The sequence below is a fragment of the Leucoraja erinacea genome, chromosome 3 (genome assembly GCF_028641065.1).
Source record: "Leucoraja erinacea ecotype New England chromosome 3, Leri_hhj_1, whole genome shotgun sequence".
Lineage (NCBI taxonomy): Eukaryota > Metazoa > Chordata > Chondrichthyes > Rajiformes > Rajidae > Leucoraja > Leucoraja erinaceus.
In genome coordinates, this window is record NC_073379.1 from 37,309,475 (window position 1) to 37,331,066 (window position 21,592).

A 21,592-nucleotide genomic window follows, 5' to 3' on the forward strand; every position below is an offset into this window, starting at 1 on the left:
AAGCCAGTTGGAGTTGCTTCATCTCATTCAGTAAGAACAATAATTTCTTCTCACACTTAAGTGCATAATTATTTTTTAAAGGATCGCAAATTTTCACTTTCCTAGAAAAGGAAGTCGGAGAGCAGGAACTGCATGTGGAGGAAGGAACTGAAACATGAACCCAAGAACAAAACAAAATGAACTGCTGACTGAGGGACAGGCAGTATCTGGAAAAGCATAGCGGTCGGTGGTCAGCAAAGATCCAATATGATCTTTGGTGGTCAGGACTGAGAAAACAGAAGGGAGATAGCCAGTAGAGTGAGGCAGGTACTGCAGACGAAAGGTGGAACTGGGTGAAGGGTGAAATGATGGTTTGATGGGGAAGAATTGAGTGTGCTGCCCGTGGCTTGATTGATAGGTAGAAAAAGATAAGGAGAGTAAAAAGATTAGGTACACAAAAATCCTGGAGAAACTCAGCGGGTGCAGCAGCATCTATGGAGCGAAGGAAATAGGCAACGTTTCGGGCCGAAACCCTTCTTCTGACTGATGATCTGAAAAGAGTAGATGGAGACAGGAAAGAGGGGGAGGGGAGGATGGCAGAAAGACGATAAGTGGAGACACAACAGGCTATAGATGCTACAATCTGATAATAAAGGAGGTGATTAAGTGGAAGGTGACCAGATAAAATGGTGATAATGGGTGGGGAATAAAACTTGGAGATGATAGTTGGGTGGGGTTGGTAAAACGTGTAACAATAAAATCATGGATTAGAAAGGGGGAGAAAGGAGCATGGGGAGGTGGAGGGTGCAGTTTATCTGAAATTGATACATTAAATGTTCATGCCACTGTGTCAGAATATCCAGGTGGATCATGGGTTGTTCTTCCCTTCACAAGTTTGAATTTTGCCTCACCGTGTCAGTGGTGAGGACCGAGGACAGGTAGGACATTATGTGAAGGGAAGTTGAAATGTTATATAATTTATAAATGTTATATAATCTGTAGTTTCAGATGGCCATTACAACTTGCCCAAGCCAACACATATGTCCCATCTACACTAGTCCCTTGCGGCCGTATTTGGCCCATATCCCTCTAATCCTTGCTTAACCATGAACTTGTCCAAATATCTTTTTAGTGTTGTTATAGTACCTGACTTAACCACCTCTGTGACAAATTTCAATCTTTCTCCTCTCACCTCAGACCTATGTCCTTTTGTTCTTGATTTCCCTACACTGGACAAAAGACTGCATTCACCCTATCCCCCTCATTACTTTATGCACCTCTATAAGATCACGCTTCAGCTTCCTGCGGTCCAAGGAATAAAATCCTAGCCTGCACAACCTCTCCCATGGTCCTCAAATCCTGGCACCATTTTCATATATCTTATCGCGCACTCTTTCCAGCTTGACCACATCCTTCCAAGAGCAGGGTGACTAAAACTGAACACATTGCTCCAAATGCAGCCTCACCAACATCTTGACCAACTGTAACGTCTATACTCAATTTCTATACTTAATACCTTGACTGATGAAGGCCAATGAACCGTAAGCCTTCTTGACACAAAGTCTGCGAGAACAAAATACTTTTCTGACCTTATTTCCAAAAACGCTCGTAATTCCAAGGTCCTATTTAGTACTATTACCTCTGTCATATGTCCCGCCCCCAGTGCCAGCTTAGCTGGGTCTCCTACTAAGTGCGAAGAATTCTCTACATTTCTCACCAGCAAAGTTGAGACATTAGAACGAATATTTCCCCTCCCACCCGTGACCCTAGCTTTCTCATTGGTCTGTTCTAAATTAGACTGTTTCCAACCCGTTACTCTATCCTCCCTTGTAAAGCTTGTCTCCACTATGAAACCTGCAACCTGCCCCCTTGACGTTGTCCCCACTTCCCTTCTGAAGGATGTCATTGCAATAGCCGGTCCCAGCATCCTCTCTATCATCAACAGTTCTCTGGCCACTGGCACTGTTCCAACCCGTTTCAAGCTCGCGGTGGTCCAGCCCCTCTTGAAAAAACCTAACCTAGACCCCCACCTTGCCTAGTAACTACAGACCTATTTCCAAACTGCCTTTCCTCTCAAAAGTCCTTGAAAAGGTAATTCTAAATCAACTAATGCCACCTTCGCCAGAATACCATCCTGGAAAGTTTCCAATCAGGTTTCAGGGCCCACCACAGTACTGATTCTGCCTTGTTGAAGGTACACAACAACCTGCTTCTCGCCATCGACTCCGGCGACTGTGTAATCCTGCTCCTTCTCGACCTCAGCGCAGCATTTGATACAGTGGACCATACCATCCTAATTGACCGACTCCGGTACGGGGTTGGTGTTGATGGCATTGCCCTGAGCTGGTTCGTTTCCTACCTCAAAATAGGAGTTTCTCTACCAACATAGGCAATTCTTTCTCTTCCCCAGCTAGCCTTTTCTGCGGGGTGCCACAAGGCTCCATCCTTGGCCCCATTCTCTTCTCTCTGTACATGCTCCCCCTCAGCCAAGTCAATCAAACGCACTGCATTTCTTTCCACTGTTATGCAGATGACACACAGCTCTATCTCCCCCTGAAACCCAACAACCAGTCAAATTTAATCACCCTCATGCACTGCCTCGAGGACATAAAATGTTGGATGGCACAGAACTTCTTCCAACTAAACGAGAGCAAGTCTGAGGTCATCCTACTCGGCCCCTCCGACTCCATCAAACCGATAACAGGCAGCCTTGGAAGCCTAACCTTAGTCAAACCGCACGTCAAAAACCTTGGCGTGATATTTGACTCCGCATTAAAATTTGACAAGCAAGTCAATGCTTTGGTAAAAGCTAGCTTCTTCCAGCTTCGTACCATGGCTAAAATCAAACCATTCCTCCATTTCGACAACCTTGAAAAAAAATCATCCACGCATTCATCTCCACTTGCCTTGACAGCTATACACTGGCATCAGCCAATCTTCCCTGCTCCGCCTGCAATTGGTTCAAAACGCTGCAGCCAGACTTCTGATGGGTACCCGTAAAAGGGACCACATCACCCCGATTCTGGCCTCTCTCCACTGGCTCCCAGTACAGTACAGAATCAACTTCAAGCTCCTCTTATTCGTGTACAAAGCCCTTAACGGGCTTGCCCCCTCCATATCAAAAATCTTCTAACCCATCATTCTACCTCCAGGTCCCTCAGGTCGGCCAACTTGGGGCTACTGATTATCCCGCGGTCTAGGTTTAAGCGCAGGGGTGACCGCGCTTTTGCGGTTGCAGCACCTAGACTGTGGAACTGCATCCCTCTCCTCATCAGAACTGCCCCCTCCATCAACTCCTTTAAATTGAGGCTCAAAACCTATTTCTACTCTCTAGCGTTTTTGAGGCCTTCTGAGGGGGCACTGTAAACAGTTTATGGATGTATTGTTAGGTCTGTGTACCATTGTATGTAGCACATTAGTATCTGCTCTGATGTACAGCACCTTGGTCAATGTGAGTTGTTTTTAAATGTACTATACAATTAAAATTGACTTGACTTTCAAAGAATTATGCACCTGCATTCTTAGATCCCTCTGCTTTACACATTCCCCAGGGCCCTACCATCCGTTGTGAAGGTCCTGCCCTGGTTTCACTTCCCAAAATGCAACACATCGCACTTATCTACATTAAACTCCATTAACCATTCCTCAGCCCACTTGCCCTACTGATTAATAACCTGCTGCAATTTTTGATAACCTTTGCTATCTATGATACCACCCACTTTAGTATCATCTGTAAACTTACTAATCATATCTTCTACATTCGCCAAATCGCTGATATAAGCTGCAATTGGCCCAGCATCAAGCCCGAAGACACACCATTCGTCACAGGCCTATTACGCCAAAGCATAAAACAAGGAGTTACAGAAACTCATTGGGTCAGGACGCATCTGTGGAGGGAGTGGTAGTTAACTTTTTGTGCCAGAACCCTTCTTCACACCATCAATCTGTCTTCAATTTATTTGAAGAAGAGTTCTGACCTGAAAAGTTATTCATCCATACCCTCCACAAATGCTGCCTGCCCTGTTGAGTTCCTCTGGCACTTTATCTTTTCTCAAGATTCCACCATTGCAATTTCTTGTGTCTCAACAATAAATTGTTTTAATTGTGTCTCAACAATAGCTTTCTGAATCATACTTGCATACTAGTCTTTTGAAATCACCCAGTAAAAAAACCCAGAGGTTTGTATTCTCCAAATATTTTGATATGCTTTTTATTTCTCCTGCTAAAATAGCTTATTTTTTCCCACATTACACTACATTTGCCAGTCTTTGCCTACTCTTAATCTATTTACATCATTTTGTAGCCTTCTTATACACTCTTCACAACTTACTTTCCTACTTATCTTCATACATTAGCCAATTTAACAACCATATCTTCCAGGCAATTGATATAATTTTTTTTTTAAATGAGGTGCCAGAACTGACACCAAAATAAAACGTTTTAATGCCGATTCTTGGTTTCCTGTTAGCCAGTTAACCTTCTTTCCCTTGATGCAGTATCTTACACCTTGATATTTAATTTTCCATGTAACCACTGATGAGGCACCTTTCTCAGTACGTTCTCCCTGTGACCACGTAGGTTTTCTCCAGGAGCTCCAGTTTACCTCCCACATTCCAAAGACCTACAGGTAGAATAATTGGCTTCAGTAAAATTGTAAATTGTCCCTAGTGTGTAGGATAGTACTAGTGCGTGGGAATCACTGATCGGCAAAGACTCACTCTGTGGGCCGAAGGGCCTGTTTCCGCGCTGTTTTTATGAACTAAACTAAACAACTTGACAGCTGTGTAAGAAGAAACTGTAGATCCTGGTTTAAACCAAAGATAGACACAAAAAGCTGGAGTAACTCAGCGGGACAGGCGGCATTTCTGGAGAGGATTGGGCGACGATTCGGGTCGAGACCCTTCTTCAGAAATTGACAGCTTTTTCCGATACTTCATCTCAATGACAACGACGAGATAAAATACAAAGAAGAGATCGGGAACCTTACATCATGGTGTCAGGACAAGAATCCAGCCTTTAGCGTCATCAAGATAAAAGAGTTGGTTTCTACTCTACAGAAACAAGGAGAAAACAATCCTGTTTTCTTCAATGGAGGTACTGTAGAGATGGTCGACAGCTTTATGTTCCGGGATCACCAGCATCCTAACCTGGTCCTTTAACACTGATGTGGCAATTAAGCATCTGAGAGAATTTGGTATGTCCACAAGGATTTGCCTGAAAATCTACAGATGCATTATAGCCTGGTATGCCAACAGCTCTGCTCTTGACTGTCTGCACCTGTAGAGAAGAGTGAACACGACATATTCCATAACAAGCTCCTCACTTCCTTTCATTCATCTTCATGGTGCATTACATCAGGAAGTCTAGATGTATCGCCAAGGAAGACTGCCACCCTGGCTTCCCTTTTCGCTCTTCTGTCTTCCAGAATATGATGCAGGAGCTTGATACGTCAGGCATTCGGACTCAAAATTCCATCTTTTATTTTTTTTGATGAACAAAATCTTTTTGCAACTCTTCTCCAGTCATTGTCAAGAGGTAGTTCAAGGTTCCTTGCACTGACTTTCTTTGTGATAGGAAGTCCTTATAATTATTTTAATTCTATTTTTCACCTTTCTTTCAAATGGTCTTGATCACAGCACCTCTGAGATCTCCACTCTTTCCAGATCAGAGAAATGACAGTATGAATACTTCTGTAATACCAGCAATGAATGCCAGTACAGGTGCACAACCTTTTATCCAAAAGCCTTGGATAAGACACTTCTCGGATTTCGGAATTTTTCGGATTTCGAAATGGAAGATTTTTTTTTAGCGTAGATTAGGTAGGTAGCGAGGGCGGCTTGAAAAGTCTGGAGCGGCTGCCTCCTCCCCGGAGATCTGGGGATCATTGTAAATCATTGCTTAAATGTTAGTCAGTTAGTTTGGAGGGATTTTATGTGGTGGTGTGGGGGGGGGGGGGGGTGGGGGGGGGGAGGGGGAACTTTAATTTTTAGTCCCCTACCTGGTCGGAGAGGCGGGGAGCGGGTAATGCCTTACCGGGTCGCCATGCAGTAAGCTCCAGAGCGCTGTGGCCGCCGACTCCCAACATCGCGGAGCTGGGGCTGCGGACGTCCGGCCGCGGGCGGCGCCGGTTGGAGCTCCGACCCCAGCAACTCTACCCCTGGCTGCACGGCGCTCCAAATCCAGCGCGGCCCGCGGCCGGACGCCCGCAGCCCCAGCTCCGTGATGTTGGGATTCGGCGGCCACAGCGCTCCGGAGCTTACCGCACGGCGACCCAGTAAGGCATTGCCCGCTCCCCGCCTCTCCGACCAGGCAGGGGACTAAGAATTAAAGTTTCCCCCCCCTTCATATAAAAGCCATCCAAACTAACTGACTAACATTTAAGCAATGATTTACAGATGTTTAAGTGTCTCCCCGGTCTCCAGGGAGGAGGCAGCCGCTACAGTAGTACAGACCTGGGTTGACCGTGGGTCGTTTCGGGTCAAGTTTGGCCCCAAACGGTATGCAGACGACATCCTGGAAAAAATGTCCGGTTTTTGGAGCTTTTCAGTTTCCGGAACTCCGGATAAAAGGTTGTGCACCTGTAATACTTCTTCAAAATTTTATGAACCTGTGGAGATATTCTGTCTACTCGAAAGTCCTAGTTGCTTTTCGGTTATTAGTTTAGACATTCATATTAAAGGCATAGTTTCAGTGAGGAATTCGTCAAAGTTTCCCTTTGCTCCTCTGTTCTTGTTAATTCTCTGCAACTAAACTAAAGGCCATTGTCATGAATGGAGTGACAAAATAGATTTGATAAAGAGGTGATTTGAATGACAGTATTAAAGGAAGTTAGGGAAATGGATTTCAGGATGAAGAGTCTATTTAGATGAAGACACAGCTGTGAATGAGTGGACGAAGGGAGGAGGAATAAACTAGAGACCACTTTAACAATAACAACAAATGTGGGACAGTGAGAAATGTTCATGTGTTGAAATAAATGACTGTAGTAATAATGAATGTAGAGTATACTTTTTTAAGAGCTGGGTGTACTGTATGACCTTGACATATTGTTGCATCAGAGATTGCTGTAAGGTCTGAAAATGGTTGCCATTGAGAAAGTGATTGCCTTTATTCTGTTGTTCGTTGGCTCATTTGAACAATGGCTCAATACAACAACAAATGACTTGTAGCTACGACAATTTAAAGAGGCAGGAGGATTTAAAAACACTACAATTAGATTCGTAAAGTATGGCATTGGCTTAACATGAGAACCATAAATCAGGGTTGATGTGTTTTGCTGCTGGAAAATCCCATTCGTCCCGAACTCCAGTTTCCTTTTCAGTATCTCCGCAATATCTCTAATCTAAATCTGACCAAGGTGTTTTGATTCCTTCATAGTCTCACATTCTTCTTCCAGAATAAAGTCTTCGAAGCCAAATTCTGCTTCTCTAACTCTTACTATTACTGTATCTCACAGATCCTTTGTCCATTTCTCTTGGTTTTGACATCAGACACATTTGACTCATTGCCTGAAATTCACATCCCAAATACGTTCACTTCATACTTCAAATTAATTATCAATATTTTGGACACCTTTCCCTCATAATTATGAATTTAGTATTAGTTCCTAATATTTTTGTCTATAAAACCATGATATGTGTTCTGCCTTATAATAAAAGGAATATGGTTAGTGGTCCATATTTGACTTTGTTAGAGTTTCCATTGAACAATTTTTCCTGGACTGCTGAAGAAAATTTGGACATCTCGGGTTTATGTTTGTATTTTTAAATAATGAAGTGAATAATTAATTATAAATGGAGATTATTGCTTCCGGTTAGTTAGATGAGAGAGAATTGCGATGCGAGTGCCCAGGACTGGGAGGCAAAATCTTAAAAGTAGGCCTTGGAACTGGACCTCAGGCCTGATGTCAAATAAAGGGTAGTGGAAAAACCGCCGTTATTGAATTAGAAATATTGAACTAGAAATGTTTTTGTTTGGAAAAGTAAATTAAAGCAATGGAGCCACGGAAGGTAGGGAAAGTTAAGGTGCAAATCTATCGTAATCCAACTAACTAGTGGAACAGGTTCAATGGGCTGAATGAGTTTATTCTATAATCCTTTATCATACATCTCCCAAATATGAGCATTCAAAAATTCTTCACTGCGTGCTTTAACATTATGACAAACCCAAGGAAATGTGCCATGATACAATGCAGACACGAGAGATTACAGATGCTGGAATCCTGAGCAACAAAGCAAAGTTCTGAAGGTATTCAGCACCACAGGCAGCATCTGTGGATAGAAAATGGACAAATACATTTCAGCTGAAGACCTTCTCAGACTGAAAAGAGTCTGTTCAGCTTTGATTTTTTTGCCCTTGATATATTGAGGATTCATCTGACTGGGCCAGTCCACAAATGAGCCAAATTTCCCCCTTTTCTACGAAAAATGTCATACTATGAGAGAGCATCTGGAGAAGGAAACAGAAAAACTAACGTAGAGAACTACCAAATTAGTTCTGACTGTCTTCTCTTTTTTCTCATTATTTTCAGATGACTCTCTTTAAGTACACACCCAATTCCCTTTGTGCCCTTTTAAATGTGCTGCATTTACCAGGTACAGCAGTTTGTGGAATACGTAACAGTTTTGAGAACTGTCTGTTAACCGATTTCTCCGTAAGTCAGAAATAAACAATTTCAATAAGAGTAAATAAGTTTAGAAGTCATCGTGTGGCGTCTTGTGTGGCAGCCTCGCCAGCAGTTTGTCCATCCTTTCACCCTTTTTGTTGTTTTTTTGTCTAAAAAGTATGTTTTTGGAGGTTTCTTAGTCTTTTGTATATGGGGGGTGGGAGGGGAAGGGGAAACCGTTTCCCAGTCATTACCTGGTCGAAGATGCGTCTTTTCTCAGAGTCGCATCTTCGCCCCCCCCCCCCCCTCGTGGCCTATCATCTGGATTGGCGCGGTCTTTCCTGGTGGAGACCGGCCAGAGCTTCAGCAACGGCGCAGCACTGGATTCCATCGCGGAACAAATGATGCCTTACCCAGAAATCGCCGTGTTAGAGCTCCGGAGTGTTGGGCCTGCTGACTTTAACACCGTGCAGCTGTGGCTTGCAGAGCTTCCAGCCGCAGGTGGCGATTACTTTAACATCGCAGAGTCCTGGGGTCCTTTGCCGAGGATCGCCAGTGTTGAATCTCCGCCCAGCTCGGCCTGTGGACTTCGGGAGCCGCGGTCTCTGGTAAGAAGTGGCCGATTTGGAAATTCCAAGCCGCTGAGTGTGTTCTTTCGTTCTGACGTCGGAGTTCCATCATCCTGGCGAGAGGGCCTGAACATCGGGCCACCATAGCGGCGACTGCGGATGGCTCAAAGGCCCCGACCATGAATGAACAATGAGGAAGATGACTGAACTTTACAGTGGGAAACGTTGATTCCGCTGTGGGGGGATGTTTATGTTGAACATTGTGTATTGTGCATTGTGTTCTTTTTTATTCGTATGGCTGTATGGTAACTCAAATCTCACTGTACCAATTGGTGCATGTGACAATAAATGTAACTTGAACTTGAAGTTGGGGAGTCATGTTGCAGTTGTAGAAGACACTGGTGAGGCCACATTTAGAGTAATGTATTCAGTTCTGGGCACTGTGTTATAGGAAAGATGTTGTCAAGCTGGAAAGGGTACAGGGAAGATTTATGAGGATGTTGCCAGGACCAGAGGGACTGAGCTATAGGCAGAGGGTTGAGTAAGCTGGGACTCTATTCCTTGGAGCGCAGGAGGATGAGGGGTTGATCTTACAGAGGTGTATAAGATCATGAGGGGAATAGATCGGGTAGATGCACAGTCTCCTGCCCAGATTAAGTGAATTGAGGACCAGAGGACATAGGTTTAAGGTGAAGGGGAAAAGATTTAATAGGAATCTGAGGGGTGACTTTTTCACATAAAAGGGTGGTGGATGTATGGAACAAGCGGTCAGAGGAGGTAGTTGAGGCAGGGACAATCTCAACATTTAAGAAACAGTCAGACAGGTACATGATTGGACAGGTTTGGAGGGATATGGACCAAATGCTGGCAGGTGGGACTAGTGTAGGCCATGTTGGCCAGTGTGGGCATTTTGGGTCAAAGGGGCTGTTTCAACACTGTATCACTCTATGACTCTATAACATTAACATAATTTTATTGTCTTCCGCTGTGTAGATACAATGGCACAAAATTGGTATGTCCCACATGCAATGACTGGTTTCAATGGCCTTCAACTTTCACTGGATGTTACATTGTTTGATAAAGTATTTTATGTTAACAGAAGAGATTTACTTTGTCATTTTCCAAAGCAAATCTCTTAAGTACCCTCTAGTTGTCAAACGTCTTGTGAAAACATCAATACATCTCATCGATAGATGATCTCTTTGCTCTTCGTAAATTATCACAAGTACATTCTTTCTATACTTTCCTTGTGCATTCTTAAAGACAATGTATCCGTTTGATTACTGTAGGGAGATTACATGTAAACAGTTTACATTTCTTTAACTCACTTTCCTGTCTTGAAAATCACTTTAGAGAATTTGTGTTAATTAAGATTTCTGTAAGTCATGTCGTCTGTGACCTGTGGGGAGCCCATGTATTTGCCCAATGTCTAAATAACTTTGAAGTGTCTTTGTACCCTCCTAAACCTACAATCAACCCAGTTTCATTTTGTAGACAAACTTAAGGGGCTGTCCCACATAGGCGACCTAATTGGCGAGTTTAGGAGAGTTTGAAAAAAATGTCATGTTGAAGACCTCCTTCGACCTCCTTCGACTATGTTGACGACTAGCTACGATTAGCTACGACTAACTTCGGGAAAATTGTACACCGAAGAGTGGAGAGTAAAGACGACCTCCTTCGACCTCCCTTCGACCCCCTAGACTATGATGAAGACTAGCTACGACTACCTTTGACTACCCTCGATTACCTATGACTAACATGCTGACCTACTACGACTAAACCTACGAGTAAAAAAAGTATCGATTTTTTTCCATGGCGACAATTTTTTTTACTCGCGGGCATTTTTCAACGTTGAAATATACGCCGCAATCTAGCTGAGGCCTCGAGTACATGGGTACTACTCTCGAGCATGAAGGAGAGTTACAAAGACCTCCTACAACCTCGTGTCGACCATGCTGCGAGTATGAGTCGAGGGCAAACTCGCCAGAACTCACGGATTAGGCTGCCCAAGTGGGACAGCCCCTTTAATATTACATCCAGTTCCTTCATCCCAATCATTAACACTGGTGAAGAGCTGGGGCTCAATCATTCACTCCTGCAGTAACATGCTCCTGCATTGCCTGCCAACCCAAACAAGGCTCATTTATACCTGGTCTCTGGTTGCTGAATGTCAATCAATTTTTAATCCATGCCAGTGTATAACCCCCCCAAACCATGCGTTTTAAGTTGGCACATCGGCTCTTATGTGTGACTTCAAATACCTTCTGTAAACCCAAATACATCCACAGATGCACTGTTTGCCGTTTATTAGATATTGTAAGTACATTTTTTCCCAAGTTTTCCTTTTGTAAATTAGCTAATATAGACAGAAATCAGAAAATAAATGAAAGCCTACAAGTCAGGAAAGATTTGTTCTTTTAAACATACATTGGTAGTCGGAAAGATAGTGTTGCCATTGAAACATTTACTTCAGAATTCCTGAAGCACTGCCAAAAAAATGTAAGGCTAAATATTTTCCTCAAGGTGAATTTCAAAAGACACATTTTGAAAACATTTTGAAATTGTATACAATGCAAGAGCGTTGGGAAAGTAATGGAACCGTGACATTGAAGAAGTGATACTGATGAAAAGCTGTTCTTCAAAATGTTATTGAAGAAATATGTATCCAAATATAAATATTCACATTTGGAAAATAAATGCAAGACTGATAGAAAAGAGGAAAAGGCATAGATTCCTGGAACACTATAAATATTTCAGGGGCAAGGGCTAACTAACTGATAGACCAGATTACACTTGAACAAAATGTGAAGCTTGCAGTGAAGTGTTCTGAAAAAGGATCAGGATAGGGGACGACAAGGAGGTACAATTAGTACCTTGCAAAGCAACGTTTAATCAAATGTATTAAGATGATTGTGACTAATAAAAGCCAAAAAAAAAAACAATCAAGTTGTAGAATGCAAAAAAAAGCCAAATAAACAGGATTCATACTAACATTTATCTTTATTGATTGACAATGTACAAAGAACAAAACTGAAGCACTCCAGTCAAAGAAAAATATAAGATCATGACAAATAGCAAACAAAATTAAGATGACTGGGGTACGAATTATGGGTGTTATTTGCCATCGATATAATATAGAAAATAAAACATAAAATGCACAAGGACTTGGATGTGCATCCAAATTCCTTTCCCTTTGCACAGAAATACAAAATAACAAGGAACCAATAAGGAATTAAAGGAGGGTAAACAAAAATGCTGGAGAAACTCAGCGGGTGCAGCAGCATCTATGGAGCGAAGGAAATGGGTAACGTTTCGGGCCGAAACCCTTCTTCAGACTGATAGGGGGTGGCGGGGAGAAGGAAGGAAAAAGGGATCAGATCAGATCTACATCGGTGAGACTAAGCAGAGGTTGGGCGATCGTTTCGCCGAACACCTCCGCTCGGTCCGCAAGAACCTACCTGACCTCCCGGTGGCTCAGCACTTCAACTCCCCCTCCCATTCCCAATCCGACCTCTCTGTCCTGGGTCTCCTCCATTGCCAGAGTGAGCAACACCGGAAATTGGAGGAACAGCACCTCATATTCCGCTTGGGGAGCCTGCATCCGGCGGGCATGAACATTGAATTCTCCCAATTTTGTTAGCCCTTGCTGTCTCCTCCCCTTCCTTAGCCCTCGAGCTGCCTCCTCCCATCCTCCTCCTCCTTTTTCCTTCCTTCTCCCCGCCACCCCCTATCAGTCTGAAGAAGGGTTTCAGCCCGAAACGTTACCCATTTCCTTCGCTCCATAGATGCTGCTGCACCCGCTGAGTTTCTCCAGCATTTTTGTGTACCTTCAATTTTCCAGCATCTGCAGTTCCATCTTGAACAAAGAATTAAAGGAATCAGAAATCAAGATGTGTGTGTGTGTGTGAATGAATCTGCCTGTTCTGTAGTTACAATTTACAAGCCACGTGCTAACAACATAATTTTGTTTGTTATAGCTTTCATAATCAAATGCTCAATAATAATTGTTTATTAGTTTCAAAGGAGACATTTGTGGTATGAAAAATTTACAAAGAAAGATGCATTTTGTGTTCTAAATTTGGGCAATAAAGCAGAATAAATAAGTGAACTAAAGTAAAGAAAGATCTAGGATTACTACAAACCTGGGGCAAGTACAAAAACAACTCGAGGGACGGGGAAGTGATAAGCGTTATAAGCAAGTTTTATTCAGAGAGAAGGATGAACCTAGCTCCGATTAAATAGAGAGGATCATAAAATTGAAGCACATATCATGGATGGGAAAGTTAAATAATGGTGGTTGGAGTACAAATCATGCATATTTCTTGCTATATTTGTGTGTGAAAACATGTAAGATACATGTGTATGAATTGAAATATCCATGAGGTGCAAGCACACGTAAAAGTTGTTATTAGTCTGCAATATAGTACAAAAGCACCCAATGGTGTTTGAATTTACCTCGCAGCAAAACTGGTTCATAGACTATTTCCAAAGGCACCAGTGTGAGTGTATCTATGGTTTGTGTTCCATGCAGTGCATCAATAATTATATAGCCAGTAAAATCAGCATTTTGCATAAATGTCCCTTTTATAGCAATGCTAGTTGCAAGATATAACAATTTTAAATTGTAAAGATAAAATAACAATTTTAACAATGTTATTTTAATATGGTAATTGCTAAATTTAACTTCAAGATTGCAAAACAATACCTCTAACGTTGTCATTTTAGAGTTTTGCATTGAAACTAATGTGCTTTTACTAGTTCTACAAGTTTCATTAAAGCCTCCCAGGCATGAGGCAGATAACACTAACAATTAAATTGCAAATATGCTTCATGTTAATTAATGCACCCGTTTGTAGACAGAAATATTAGTTGCAAAATCCTGTTATTTCAATTAAGATGATCAGATCTTTTGAACGAATGAGAATAAGGCAAAACAAAGCCTGAAAATGCAATTTAATTATCGACATATGGTATTTATTTACCTTTTTGCAACCATCTTTTATGATTTTGTCCATTTTCCCTTTAAACTAGGTTTAAAATAGGTCATCTTTTGGGAAAATGTCATCTTTACTCATCTTAGCTCAACAGCTACATGGAAAATAAATTCAGGCTAGATCTTCCCTGAACCTGAAGGAAGCTGAAGAATACGTGATGTTGGATTTTTTAAAACCGGATAAACATCTTTCGTGATGCACCTATTTTTAGATACATTTGAATCTATTTAAAATTAATCACAGTTCGGTCAGTGTTTTTATTGAGAAATTGACCAGACATTTAAGAAGGAATTTCCTCAGAGTCTGGCCCCATCCAGGGCAGCCACAAGCAAATCGAGGCAAAATCAGACTGATGCTGTTGATCAGCAGTTGCCTCAGGAAAAGTGAAATCAAAGAAAGTGTTGACAATTCAGACTAAGGCCAAGGGTTATTCATTAAATGAAATGCAAGCTGAATTTGTCAGGACAGCATTTCTCATTGTGGCTTTCTTTTCAGAGCAGTACAAACTTTCTGGAATTTGCCCCACCAAACTTTGCTGCAATAACATGGAGAGCAGTTAGTCATGTGATACAATGCTCAACGATATAATCCTAACAGCAATGATTATCAGCAGGCAATATTGATACCTTACGACAAACGGCCAATATGTACCAGAGATTGTGATTTGCTCGGTCAACTTCAGGAATATTGATCTGAATTCTGATGGTTTTACTTGAGCTTAATTTGGAGATGATAGTTTGTATTACATTTAAAAAAAAAAAACATTTTAGTGAATTGACTTTGGACTAATGATTATCAACTTAATTGTCATTTAAAAACGGTTACCACAGAAACCTAGAGGTTTCTTCCCAATATTTTAGATGTAGTTCTCTTCAAAACGTACCTTTTCTGAAACAAGTGTATTTGAAATGCAGTGTATGAAACGTATATGACAGGAGAATACTGCAATGTTAATTAAGTGAATCAAAAGGTAATTATTGTGTAATTTCTCATGAAGAAGGATCCTGACCCAAAACGTCACCTACCCATGTTCTTCAGACATGTTGCCTGACCCACCGAATTACACCAGCACTTTATGTCTTTTTTGTAAACCAGCATTCACAGTTCCTTGTGTCTCCTCATGAACATACTGGTTAAGCAAGTTAACAATGCAACTATACTGACCTAGAACATTGGATTTGAATAATGTCATGTAGAATGATTTCAGAGTACCAAGGATAACTCTATTACCGAATATAAAATAGGTACGTCAGCCTTCCATTTTGAATATCAGCCTTCCATTTTGAATATCATAAACAGTAGCTTGTGTTCTGGGGTTGTCCCCGAAAATTTTAAACATGCAGTAGTGCAACCACTACTTAAGAAACCTGGCCTGGATCAAACTGTTCTGGCCAATTTTAGGCTGATCTCCAAGCTGCCATTTACCTCTAAAATCATGGAGAAAGTAGTTTATGCTCAGCTGAAACTCTTCCTGGACGAGCACAATATTCAGGAGGTTTTCCAGTCTGGATTCAAAGCTATGCATAGCACAGAGTCAGCCCTGCTAAGGGTTTTTAACGACATCCTCCTGACAAACGACTCCGGTAATTATGTGGTTCTTGTCTTGCTGGACCTATCTGCCGCCTTCGATACAGTGGACCATGGAATTTTAATTTCCCGATTACAGCACCAAGTGGGCATCTGTGGCAGTGCCCTGGGATGGTTCAGGTCCTATCTGGCAGACAGAACCATGCATGTAAGCCTTGCTGGCTTTGAATCCTCCTCCGCTCCCTTGGCATATGCGGTTCCACAGGGCTCAATTTTAGGGCCCCTGCTCTTCTCTCTATACCTACTTCCTCTGGGCTCAATTTTAAGAAGGCATGGCATCTCCTTTCACTTTTACGCAGATGATAGCCAGTTATATATGCCACTCAGGAAGGAAGACGACTATTCTCTAAAATCACTTCTGTCTTGTCTTGAGAACATTAAGTCCTGGATGGCCTTAAACTTTCTGGGACGTAATGAAAAAAAGACAGAGGTGATTTTGTTTGGCCCCAAAGGCTGCCGTGAACCTCCCTTTGTTGACTTGGGTCCACTGGCATTGTCCGTAAAGCCAACAGTTTTAAACCTGGGTTTTAGGATGGACGGTGATTTTAAACTAGATAAACAAATAGGTGCGGTGGTTAAGTCCAGCTTCTTTCACCTAAGGAAGCTGGCAAAGGTGAAGCCCATTCTCGAGCGGCAGCATTTTGAAACAGTAATCCATGCCTTTATTACATCTAGGCTGGATTACTGTAATGCACTCTACTCTGGAGTCGCACGAGCTTCATTGGCTCGTCTCCAGCTGGTTCAAAATGCTGCCGCTCACCTCTTAACCGGAACTCGAAAGAGGGAGCACATTACGCCAATTTTGGCCTCCCTTCACTGGCTCCCAGTGCACTTTCGAGTTCATTTTAAAATTCTGTTATTTGTTTTTAAATCGTTGAATGGGCTCACCCCGCCTTAACTCTCTGAGCTGCTCCACCCATACGCTCCTGCCCGGTGCCTCAGGTCAGCTGATCAGCTGCTCCTTGAGGTACCAAGGTCTAAGCGGAAGCTCAGAGGGGATAGAGCCTTTTCTTTTGCTGCTCCGGCACTCTGGAACACCTTGCCGTTGCACATCAGACAGACCCCCTCACTGTCCATCTTCAAATCCACCCTAAAAACTCATTTTTATTCTCTGGCTTTCGACACTGGCTGAGACATTGCTCCTGTTTTTAGTGCTTTTAATGTCTTTTAATTTTTACTGTTTTATAGTCCTTTGTTTTACGGTTTTTAATGGTTTGTAATAACTTCTTGTCCATGAGTTTTCATGTACAGCACTTTGTGGCAACTGCAGTTGTTTAAAGTGCTTTATAAATAAAGTTATTATTATATTATTATTATATCTTTGAATTCAAACAAGGATAACAATAACAAAAAACTTCAGACATCTCAAATACATATAAAGGTGCATATATGTGCCTTAGTTGATGCATTATTTGTGAGATATGATGAGATATCTGAATATAGTATTAAGGACACACCAAGAATAGAATGAAAGCCTAAAGGGCCTGTCCCACTTAGGCGACTCTTTAGGCGACTACCAGGGACTAGTTTTAATGGAATTCACCCACGACACATGGCGACAGCCTACCACAACACCTACGTCAGCCTACGACAGCAAAATTATCGTCACTGTCGCTGAAAAATTCTCAACATGTTGAAAACTTTGCGGCAGTCGTCTATTGTCGCCCAAAAAAATTGCCTGTGGGACAGGCCCATTATAGTGCATATTTCTGGTCAAATGGATATTGACCAGATCTGCAATTAACTCCATGTTAATAATGCCAGCTTGTAAAGAGATATTCATTAATAATGAATAATTATTAATGATTTGGATGAGAATGTTGGTGGAATGATTTGTAAGTTTGTGGATGACACCAAAATTGGTGATGTGATGGACAATGAAGAAGTTTGTCTAAAGTTACAACAGCTTCCAGATCATCTGGGAAAGTATACAAAGTAATGGCAGATGGAATTCAACTTAGGCAAGTGTCAAGTGATGCATTTTGAGAAGTTACACCAGGGCAGGACTGTGAATGGCAGGGCTCTATGGAGTTGTAGACCAGAGTGACCCAGGCATACAAGTACATAGTTCCCTGAGGTAGTGACACAGTTAGACAGGTGCTGAAGAAGGCATATGGCACGCTTGCTTTCTTTGATCAGACTCTGAGAACAAGAATTGGGATATTCTGTCAAGATGTCGGTGAGACCACACTTGGATTATGCTGTTGCCCTACCGCAGGGAGAATGTGATTGAGCTAGAGAGGGTGCAGAAAAGAATCACAAGGATGTTGCCAGTTCTGGAGGGCTTAAGGTAGGAGAAGACACTGGATAGGCTGAGACTGCTTTCTCTGGAGTTAAGTATTTTACAACCCACTATAAGGGTGACATAATCAAAGTTTATAAAGAGGTTTACAAAATCAAAAAGGCTATGGATAAGGTAGATCATCACGTTCTTTTTTCCCCTGGGTAGGTGGCATGGGTGTACGGTGAGAGGAGAAAGATCTAAAAGGGACTAGCGGTCCCTTTCACATAGAAGCCAGTAGGGATAGTGAACGAGCTACAAGAGGAAGTGGAAAAGGGGGGGGTGTGTGTGGGGAGGGGGTGCGTGGGGGAGAGAGGGGGGGGGGTTGTGGGGGAGGGGGGGGGGGGGGGGGGGGGGTTGTGTGTGGGGGGGGGGGGGGGGGTGGGGAGGTTTGTGTGTGGGGGGGGGCTGTGGGGGAGGGGGTGTGTGTGGGGGAGAGGGCTGTGGGGGGAGAGGGAACCGTCAAAACCTTCATAACATTTGCACTATTTCACCGATCAGAACAAAACTTATTTGACTTGCAGCAGAGGAGAATGGTGAGTAAGATGGCGAAATATCGTAGCGCTATGGGTAGCAATGTCACAAAATTTTGAGATTTTAAAAATCAAGTCTGCAATTTATCCCATCGGATAAAGCATAAATATAAGTTTAATTTGACACCTAATTCACTTTCATATCTTCAGTATTAAAAAAGTTATGGCCATTTTCATACTCTGAAATTAGCATCAATGCTTTTCCATTGACTTAACTCAAAAGCTGTGATCGAGGATAGTCAAAAGCCCATAACTGTCTTAAAAATTAAGAGAACAGAATAAAATGTTCAGTTATTGTAGATTGAAGCATTCTGAAACAAATATGAAACAATCTTACATGGATGACGACCTGAAATTAAAGCATATAATTAGTTAGTTACCTAATTGTAGCTAATTACAAAACTCAATTACTAGTTCTAAACATCTATCCATTTCTTAAGAAAAGGTTAACATTTTTAAATGGCCTAAGTGTCCAAATAACATTCACACAAGAATTCACAATATAACATGATTTTTAAATCTCATTGTCATGAACTTATAGGCCAAATGGAAGGAATTTAGTGTTTAATTCCCGTAAATTAATGGCCATTTAAATCATCTTGCGAGTGGGATTTTGTGGAACGCGATAGATTGGAATGTTGCATTTGCGGTGAATTTAAACCCCATATCGGCAGGAAAAACACTGCTGGTTCGTATGGGGCCTAAATCACCTTTTCACAACGTGAAATTTTGATTAAAGGCATCCTAAGAAGCACGTTTATATGTAAAAATAAATGGCTTATCTTGCTTTGTCCCGTACGTGAGATCCGTCCCATTGTCGGCGTTGACGGCTTTAGAAGACGATTTTTATTTTACTCCTGCTGTTAAATTATCCAGCGATGTTTTTAACAAACTTGATAAAACGCAAGTCGGATCGATTATTCTTCAGCAGCTAAACAGCCTGACAAAGATTGATTTCAGCAGGCTGGAAAAAAACGGCATTTTAAACCCGCCCCCTCTCCAAGGCGCCAAAGTCGCGCGCACGGGCAGAGGCAGAACTGCAGCACCGCTGAAGCTAAGTTTTGTAATATACCTACTATGAGGGATCGTTTTTGCGCAAATTTAATTACAATGCAGGCAGGAAGTGGTCAAGATAAGAGTTTTAGTAATATACTAGACCAATTGCAGACCCGTTGGGTCTGTTCCCCCAACATGCAGTTGTGGAGGGGGAGGCGGCATGCAGCGTCACGCACACTAACTATTCCCCCCCCCCCACACACGATAATTACCCCCCTTGATATTATATTAATATTATTAATTTGCTCCTTTTACCCCATAAGCACCCTATCTACTGACGCATAGCCCCCAACTTGCAGTCACATCTAGAGAGGGGGGAAGGGGTAGAGAGTGATGGCCGAGAGAGAAGGGGCAGAGAGAGAGGGAGAGATAGAGACACGGAGAGAGGGGCAAGAGGGATGGGTGGCTGGAGAGGAAGAGAAGAGGGAGGGTGGATGAGGGGGGAAAGGTGGGGGAGGGGAGAGAGGTGGGAGGGGGGATGAGAAAGAGGGGGTGGAGGAGACGTGGGCTCTGGTAGGTGGTGCTGATGACGGGTAGGGGGAGGTGGAGTTCTTCTGGGGGGAGCAGGAGGGTGGGAGGGGAGGGGGTCAAGATTAGGGACTTTTAGTAATATACTAGGACCAAGGCAGCCCGTTGGGTCTGGGGGAGAGGTGGGGGGAGAGGTGGGAATTCCAGGATGGATACTTCCATTGGAACTGAGCCCCCCAAACTCACTCACAGTTGAGTAGACATGTGTTCAGTGTTATTCAGAGCTCGGAGAGACGTGACCTCCATCTTGCAAAGACTGAGTGAGGCACACCACTTCCTGGTTTTATAGTCCCCCCCCCCCTTCATCCAGCAGGGCAGCAGAGAGAATGGTGATTTTAAAAAAATCATTAATATCTCTCTGTTTTTTCATCGATGGGAAAAATCCTCCGGTCCAGGAAGGCAGACGTGGGCTCTGAGTGAGGTGGCCAAAAATGATGGCCGTAGGTGGAGGCGTTCTCTCGGAAATCGCAGCACAGTGGGCCAAAAGCAGTCAAGATCAGGCTTTTAGTAATGTAGAATATAGATAGAAGACGAGCCAAACACATGCAAATGGGACTAGTTCTGGTGGTTGGCATGTACTAGTTGGGCTGACAGGCCTGCTTCTGTGCTGTTTAACGGCTGACTCTTTGGATAGATTGACATGATATTCCAGAACCCTGAGTTCAGAATGCTCCGATTTCTTTGTGGCACAAGTTTGTTCACATGACCAAGGACAGGAAATTGATTAAATTAATTAATTGAATTGAATGACGATTCAATGTCTCAACAGTGTCTGTGTCCAATATCATAAAATAGAAGTTTGTCATTGTGTGCATACTGTGATTTAATTGCAGTATAAATTTTACAGAAATAAATTACAAATATAACCTAAAGATTCAGTGACTGGCTGATACATACAGCATATACTGAGTTATGTGATTTTAACCAAAACAGTGGATGGGTCTAGTGGGCAGGATTCTTCCTCTAATTTCCGTCAAGCAATCACTAATGCAAGTCCATGTGTGAATGGTACCAAACTTGACTTTCTTTCTCTCCCTTAAGCAAAAAAATCTGATCTTCACTGAGAAAATTAACATGTGATTACTTGGAATGATCGTAACAGTAACTAGCTTTTCTGAAATCATACTGTGACAAATGATAAATGTGGGGAAAGAGAGAGAACAGGCAAGAAAACATTTAAAAAATATATATTTCCTAAAATAGATCTACCTAATTACATAATGATGAAAATATAATTAGCTTTTTAGTTTAGTTTAGAGATACTGCGCCGTAACAAGCCCTTCGGTTTACCAAGTCCGCGCCGACCAGCGAACCCCACACACTAACACTATTCTACACACACCAGGGATAATTTACAATTAAACCAAGCCAATTACCCTACAAACCTGTACGTCTTTGGAGTGTGGGAAGAAACCAGAGGTCCCAGAGAAAACCCACACAGGTCACGGGGAGAACGTACA

General features: G+C 42.4%; 1 long non-coding RNA gene across 1 annotated transcript; it reads left to right on the top strand.

Moving 5' to 3' along the window:
- The first annotated feature begins 13 nt into the window (after positions 1-13).
- On the top strand, positions 14-19,596 carry LOC129695462 (uncharacterized). Its single transcript, XR_008723165.1, has 3 exons — positions 14-306; positions 834-917; positions 19,425-19,596. It is a non-coding gene; the product is annotated as an uncharacterized LOC129695462 (long non-coding RNA).
- The last annotated feature ends 1,996 nt before the right edge of the window (positions 19,597-21,592 follow it).